The sequence below is a fragment of the Rhamphochromis longiceps genome, linkage group LG20, assembly GCF_057381845.1.
Source record: "Rhamphochromis longiceps isolate RC_006_pf linkage group LG20, R_longiceps_female_GT1.1, whole genome shotgun sequence".
Taxonomy (NCBI): domain Eukaryota; kingdom Metazoa; phylum Chordata; class Actinopteri; order Cichliformes; family Cichlidae; genus Rhamphochromis; species Rhamphochromis longiceps.
In genome coordinates, this window is record NC_140576.1 from 6,054,397 (window position 1) to 6,062,563 (window position 8,167).

The following is an 8,167-nucleotide window of genomic DNA, read 5'->3' on the forward strand; positions in this document are numbered from 1 at the left end:
ACATTTTTCCACTGTCTGTATTCAGACATATGTCATTAAACACTTTGGTCAGAGCGGTTTCAGTGCTGTGGTTCTGTCTAAAACCTGACTCGAAGGCATCATAGCAGTTATTCTGTTTTAAGAAGTAACTGAGCTGCTGAGAAACTGCTTTTTCAATGATCTTACTTAAAAATGGGAGATTTGAGATCAGCCTGTAGTTGTTCATTTGTGTCTTGTCAAGATTGTCCTTTTTCAGTATAGGTTTAATTACAGCAGTTTTTAGTGGTTCTGGAAACACACCTGATATTAAAGAAAAGTTGACGATCTGTAACAGGTCTGACTCCAAAGTCTTTGAGACCTTTTTGAAAAAACGTGTTGGCAGGACATCTAAACAGCAGGAGGAGGAGTTCAGTTGACCTAAGATGTCCTCCAGGTCTTTGCTGTTAATAGGGTGAAACTGTTTCATGGTGTTTAAACAGTTTTTCGGTGGACACGGTACATATCCTGAATATGCTGTTGATGTACCAATTGCTTGTCTAATCTTTTGGATTTTGTCTGTGAAGAATTTGGCGAAGTCATTGCAGGCCATGTCAAATGAAGTTCAGCTGTCACTGACACAGGAGGGTTTGTTAGCCTGTCAACTGTAGAAAATAAGACCCGAGCATTATGACTGTTTTTGGTGATGATGTCAGAGAAGTAGGACCTCCTTGCACTCCTCAGTTGTAAATTATAATTGCGAAGTTTCTCTTTATAGATTGACATCTATAAAGAGAAACTTCACAATTATAACTGGAATGAACCTGGAGGAGGATAAGCAGAAGCGAATGGATGGATGGATGAACCTGGAGGTTTGTTTTTCTCCATCTGTGCTCAGCTTTCCTACAATCTCTTTTTTCATTTTTCACCAGTGTGGAGTTTCTCCAGGGAGACTTTTTCCTTCCAGAGATAACCTTCACCTTAATGGGAGCAATAGTGTCCATTACATTTAACATTTTAGCATTGAAGCTATTGACGAGCTCATTGACTGAACCTCTGGACAGGCCAGGTGTTAAGGGGAAGACATGGTTAAATATCTCACTACTGTATTCAGTTATACACCGTTTTGTGATCACTGTTGTTGATATATTTGTGTGGGCTGAAATTTTACTTTCAAAGAAAACACAGTAATGATCAGACAGGCCCACATCAGACACAGTAACCTTCGAAATGCTCAGGCCCTTGGAGATCAGTAGGTCAAGAGTGTGTCCTCTATTATGTGTGGCCTCTGTTACATGCTGAGTCAGCCCAAAGTTGCCCAGAATGTTACTCAGGTCTTTAGTCCCTTTGTCCTGAGGGTTGTCCACATGGATGTTAAAATCCCCAACAATAATTACACAGTCAACACAGATCACAGACAGCAGTTCACTGAGATCATTAAAAAAGTCGCTCCTTTCTGAAGCTCATCCCAGGTGGGGGCAGATGAGGCTCCTCCTCAAGGTTTCTGCTGGGCTTTGTCTGTTCTTGGAGTACTGTTTGTTCCTCTTTATGAGATAACTCCTTGTTTATCTCAGCCTTGGCACCAAGCACAGATGGATGACGTATGGAATAAAACAAGTTGGAGGTGAACAGTTTCACCCCTGACTTGTTAAAATTAAATCCATTTGCTTTAAACAGATGCCTGCATTCCCAAAAAATATTAAAATTGTTGATAAAATGCACTGAGTGGTCAGTACATGCTGATATAAGCCATTTATTCAGTGCAAACAACCTGCCGAATCGCTCGTCTCCTCCTCTGACGAGCGGTACAGGTCTGATAGGTTTGTAGCTTAAACCTATTCGCTGGAACGTTCAAGACAATTTACTACACAGCAAAAGCAAGACACGAGTAGGCAAAGTTCTTTTGAATTAATTGATTATGATAAAGATATATTTTGTGGTAACTACCTCTGCCTGGCGTTCTTTTCATTTCAACCCGGATCCAACTGTTACTGTCCCCCACCCTCTTCGCCTGGCTTTCCTGTGGGGACGTAACAAAGCAGATATAACCTCTCTCCTGACCTTAAGTTGTGTTTGCATGCCAGAGTGATCTGGGAGGCACACAGAGTCTCCACAGACTACTAAGGATCAAACCTCTACCAACATGACATTGATTATAAAACTCTAAGCATAAATGACAATCAACAATATAAACCTGACAAGGTCCACTGATGAATACAGCTGCATTCAGAGAGTTTACTGTATTTAATAATCCAGTAAAGTCTGGTTTCAGAACCTCCGTCTGTTGTTTGGACACATCGTTTGACCCTGTATGCAGAACAATGTTTGTCACAGTTGGATATTCATCTGCAATTTGAAGAATTCTCTCCTTCAGGTTGTTGACCATATCCTTAGGAAAGCAGAGGACTTTAGTGTTCTTACCGCACATCCTTTGTACATCCTTTACGGCAGAGTCACCCACAATCAGAGTTTCAGGCCTAGCCTTTAGCTTTCCCTGTGGCCTTCTACTTTTCAACAGATTTTCAGACCTTACTTCGCTACTTTTAGATGGATGGTTGTCCGATATAGATCCAGGGTCCTTTGATAGTGGAGCAAATCTGTTCTGCAGTTTCACATTCAGTTGTTTTGGAGGTTTGTTGTTAACCTTCCTATTCACGGTTGTCCAGTCCTGTTTCCTCCCGTATACAGGGGTAGAAGAGCTTCTGTCTCGTAGGAAGTGAAGGCCAGTCGGTTTCAGAGATTTCAGCTCGCTGTGCCCTGCCTGTGATACGTCCTCCCCCTTCCAGGAGACATGATTTATGTCTTGGTTTTGCACCAAGACAGTCCAAGGGGGGATTATTGCTTGAGGATTTTTTATAATGCACAGAGTCTACTTTCTTGGTCATGTTATCTGTGCTCCTTAGCTGTGTACTAGCTTGCTCATCGCCATTGTTTTGAATCAAAAGCAAGGTTGTTTCATCTCCACACAGTCCATTTACCTCCACGTTTACTTCTAAGCGATGAATTTTTGTCTCCAGTACTGCAATCTTCTGCAGGAGGCTGTGGTAGTCATCTGTGTAGAGGGAAGGCATCTTGTTGCTAGTTAGCCTAGCGGTTAGCACCTTTCCAGGCTATTGAGGCTGTTCGGTGACCAGACGCTGTAATCAGGCTTTAGCTGTGTGTAGGCCACAGACACACGGAGCGCTGAAGATACGGTAACTATAAAAATGTTGCTGTTTCTGTTAAGAACGCTTTAGTCCTAATGATCTATAAGTGTCCAGAAGCTATCGCAGGTAAGCTCATATGGAAAAAAGGGAAAAAATAAGCATAAAAATCGATAAAAAACAATAAAAGAAGCAAAGCATTTAAAGAGCAACGAGAGGAAACGTCCACACTCACAAAAGGGGGGTCACACATATCAACTATATCTAGTTGATATAACCGAACTATGGCTTTAAACCTGTGACATTACAGCAAACTAACTTGTTTATCTTGCGCTAAATAGCGGAATATCAGTCTTTAACTAATATACTTAGTCTACCTCAATTTGTTTTGCATTTTTCACAATATGGCTAAGGAGCTTGGAAAGAAAAGCGTCTGGACTTCTTTAAGTTGCTTGAAGATGTTACACCTCTCATCAGGTGAGTGGGTGTTAAGGCGTCTGGGAGGTGATCTTAAAACTGTATTGGCGTCTGACAGTTGGTGTCGTAAACCACCGCCTCTGTTCAAAGATGGTCGCTCACAGTGGACATAAATGGCTTCTTTCACTCCTCTTTCAAACCATCTTTCTTCTCTGTCCCAAATGTGAACACTGGTGTCCTCGAAGGAGTGGCCTTTGTCCTTTAGATGTAGATGGACAGCTGAGTCTTGAGGTGGCTCTTCTATGTTGTGACATGCGTTTATGAAGTGGCTGTTTGGTCTCTCCAATGTAGAGGTCTAGGCATTTCTCACTACACTGTACAGCATATACTACATTGTTAAGATTGTGTTTAGGAGTTTTGTGTTTGGGATGAACCAGTTTTTGTCTGAGTGTGTTGCTGGGTCTGAAGTAAACTGTGATGTCGTGCTTGGAGAAGACTCTCCTGAGTTTTTCTGATAAAACGGTTACATAGGGGATGACAATGTTGTTGCGTTTGTCTTTCTTATCCTCCCTAGTTGGTCTCTGATCTTCTTTTCTGTGCATCTTTGCTTACTTGATGAAAGCCCAATTAGGATAATCACATGTTTTAAGAGCTTCCTTTACATGTGTGTATTTCTTCTTTTTCCCTTCAGGCTTAGAGGGAACTTTTTCTTACATTTCAAAGCAGGAAATCACTTGTTTTCCAAGCGATTCTAGTGATTGTAGATAAATGGGGAAGCCCTCTACCATTTTTTGCACTAATTTTAGTTACACTTTTTAAGGTAAATACAATTACTTGAGTGTCATAAAGTGTTGCATTTGATTTGTTGACTCATTACATTAGTGACGTGTCAATTTTAAGCACTTTCAAGCAGGTACACTATGTTGATGAAAGTATGGGGCCACACTTTCTTTCTGAATTAAGGGGTTTTCAGTCCAGTTATCGCAGGTGCATAAAATTAAGCACCTAGTCATGCAGTCTGCTTTTACAAAGATTTGTGAAAGAATGAATGCTTTTAAAATCCAGTTTGAGACACAAGTGAGAAACAGAATGTTTTGATAATCCATCTGGATAATTTTGTGTTCTGACAATAAGCACTTTCCATTCTTGCTACAGTTCAACAGGTGAGGGGCAATTTTTATTGGTATATATATAAAGAAGAAACACACGAGGCATCATGCTATAACTATGTAATTAGAAATGGAACAGATATACTATTCATAGTGAAACACAGTTTCTTCAATATTTTCACACTGAAGTAAGCTCACATGTTGTAAATAAGAGAACAAGAATAAAATGCCAACACACCGTTTTTTATTTGTAAGACAAATATGTCAGTTTGAAAAAAATCAGAGAGACATGATTATCATCAGAAACAGGAAGTGCTTATCGCACTTTGGATTCATTTGCAGAGATGGTCACAGTAAGTTTAATGATGTTTTTTTATAGATTGGCAGCAGAGCTCACTGCAGGTGTAATCACAGGTTGTCCTGCAGCACGTCTGATGTCCTGGACCCTGACCATCACGATAGTAGTACTCGGTACACACATGGAGGCCTCAGACAAGGTACAGATCCCAGTCTTTACAGACACACCAAAGTCAAGAATAAGCTTAGTTACACAATTCCTTAAACCACTTGAAAAGTGTTTAGGGAGTGTTTGGTACTTTGTTCATATCTCACCCGTGTAAGGCGCCATGCACTGATGACCACATCCACTGAAGCAGCACTTCTCATTATCGGGGCAGTCACTATCATTAGAGCAAAATTCACCACACATTATGTTATCGAAGCGTCTGTGAGGACACACTCCTGGTTTCACTGAAAAGAATAAGAAAACATTAAAGAAAAACTCTCCCTCTAGATGTGATCTCATTAGATAACCCATGTGTGACATGAATGCATGGCACCATACATAGGTGCCATGCATTCGTGAAATTTCGTGAAATGCATGGGTCCCTTTTTTCACGAGGGTCGCACATGGGTTAAGTGTGCAAGAATACTTTGCTCATCTCTCACCTATGTATGGTGCCATGCAATTACGTCCACATTTGGTAGAGCAGCACTTCTCATTACCGGGACAGTCACTGTCATTGGAGCAAAGTTCACCACACAGTCCAACAGTCAGGTGCGTGCGAGGACATTCTCCTGGCTTTGCTGATAGGAAAAATAAATTAGTACAAACAAAGAACTCCAACTAGAGAGTGCAGTAAATGTAGCCTAAATGTTATTTTTAAACTACTTCTTATATTTTAAAAAGATTTAATTAAATACACAGCCTCTTAAGAAGAAATCAAACATTGTGAGACGTACTGAGAACAGGAGGGACGCAGACTTCATCACCATTATAGACGCAGCATGTGTGGTCTCTAGGACAGTCATTACACCCCTTACGTGACAGAGCAAGATTAAGATGCGGTGGACATTCTGGTTTGGGAGGAGGCACTAAAGCAGAAAAGGACATAGATCAGCTGTGGTAAAGTGGTAAATGAGATAAGAGTTCTGATGCTGTGTGATTACCAGTTTGGCTGTTTAATGAAACAAACCAAACATGCACATTTTAGTAATAAACAGTAAGCAGCAGATTATAAACTGAACATGTCTGAGGCAAAATAAACTTGCTTGTTAAAATATCTTCAAGTTAATTGCAAATATGTCTTTAAACGCTTAATTAGCTCCAGCCGTCTTTTCACTCATCCTCTTTCCCTGTCGTCTCAATGACATTTCTGTCTATTGACTCAAGATTTAATTTTCTTTTTCACCCTATCTGACTTCAAATTCGTGTCTTTCTGTTTTGCTCTGATTGTCACAGTGCTGGACCTCCATCTCATACTTTTTGTCCTATGTGCGTACACACACACACACACACACGCACACATATATGTATGTATATACAACGTACATATTTAAAACTGACCTCTTGACCTGTCAAGTTTCATGAAGTTGCAAGTAAATGTTTTTTTTATAGTTCAATTAAATAAGTCAGGTAGAGACATCCTTTGCAATCACTCTTTTTCTCTTCTTTCTATTGTAGATGATATAATAAACGAAATATCTTGCAGATAATTTTCACTTTGGAGTGATCTTTGCTACTTTGTTTATCTCTCACCTCCAACAGGAGCCATGCACTCATTTCCACATCCATTGGGGCAGCACTTCTCGTTATCGGGACAGTGACTGTCATTAGAGCAAAATTCAACACACAGTCCAACAGTCAGGTGCGTGCGAGGACATTCTCCTGGCTTTGCTGATAGGAAAAATAAATTAGTACAAACAAAGAACTCCAACTAGAGAGTGCAGTAAATGTAGCCTAAATGTTATTTTTAAACTACTTCTTATATTTTAAAAAGATTTAATTAAATACACAGCCTCTTAAGAAGAAATCAAACATTGTGAGACGTACTGAGAACAGGAGGGACGCAGACTTCATAACCATTATAGACGCAGCATGTGTGGTCTCTAGGACAGTCATTACACCCCTTACGTGACAGAGCAAGATTAAGATGCGGTGGACATTCTGGTTTGGGAGGAGGCACTAAAGCAGAAAAGGACATAGATCAGCTGTGGTAAAGTGGTAAATGAGATAAGAGTTCTGATGCTGTGTGATTGCCAGTTTGGCTGTTTAATGAAACAAACCAAACATGCACATTTTAGTAATAAACAGTAAGCAGCAGATTATAAACTGAACATGTCTGAGGCAAAATAAACTTGCTTGTTAAAATATCTTCAAGTTAATTGCAAATATGTCTTTAAACGCTTAATTAGCTCCAGCCGTCTTTTCACTCATCCTCTTTCCCTGTCGTCTCAATGACATTTCTGTCTATTGACTCAAGATTTAATTTTCTTTTTCACCCTATCTGACTTCAAATTCGTGTCTTTCTGTTTTGCTCTGATTGTCACAGTGCTGGACCTCCATCTCATACTTTTTGTCCTATGTGTGCGCGCACACACACACACACACACACACACACACACACACACACACACACACACACACACACACACACATATATGTATGTATATACAACGTACATATTTAAAACTGACCTCTTGACCTCTCAAGTTTCATGAAGTTGCAAGTAAATGTTTTTTTTTATAGTTCAATTAAATAAGTCAGGTAGAGACATCCTTTGCAATCACTCTTTGTCTCTTCTTTCTATTGTAGATGATATAATAAATGAAATATCTTGCAGATAATTTTCACTTTGGAGTGATCTTTGCTACTTTGTTCATCTCTCACCTCCGACAGGAGCCATGCACTCATTTCCACATCCATTGGGGCAGCACTTCTCGTTATCGGGACAGTCATAGTCATGAGAGCAAGATTCAATGAATTCTTCACAAAGTCCAAAGTTCCAGCGTTTGCGAGGACACACTCCTGGCTTTGCTGAAAGAAATGAGAAATCAAAAGTGACCAAGAACTCTAACCAGAGTGTGCGTTAGGTTGTCCCTCTGAAAAATCTTATTGAACCCTGCAGCAAATCAATCAAAATGTCTTGAGGTCGCCGGACACTGGTACCACGACCAGTAGGCAACAGGTGAAGTGTCTTGCCCAAGTACACAACGACCAAGACTGTCCGAGCTGGGGCTTGAACCGGCAACCATCAGATCACA

At 40.3% G+C, this 8,167-nt stretch overlaps 1 pseudogene; it reads right to left on the reverse strand.

Annotated features, from left to right (window-relative positions):
* Window positions 1-3,495: 3,495 nt before the first annotated feature.
* LOC146644780 (uncharacterized) lies at window positions 3,496-5,290 on the reverse strand (annotated as a pseudogene).
* Window positions 5,291-8,167: the final 2,877 nt, after the last annotated feature.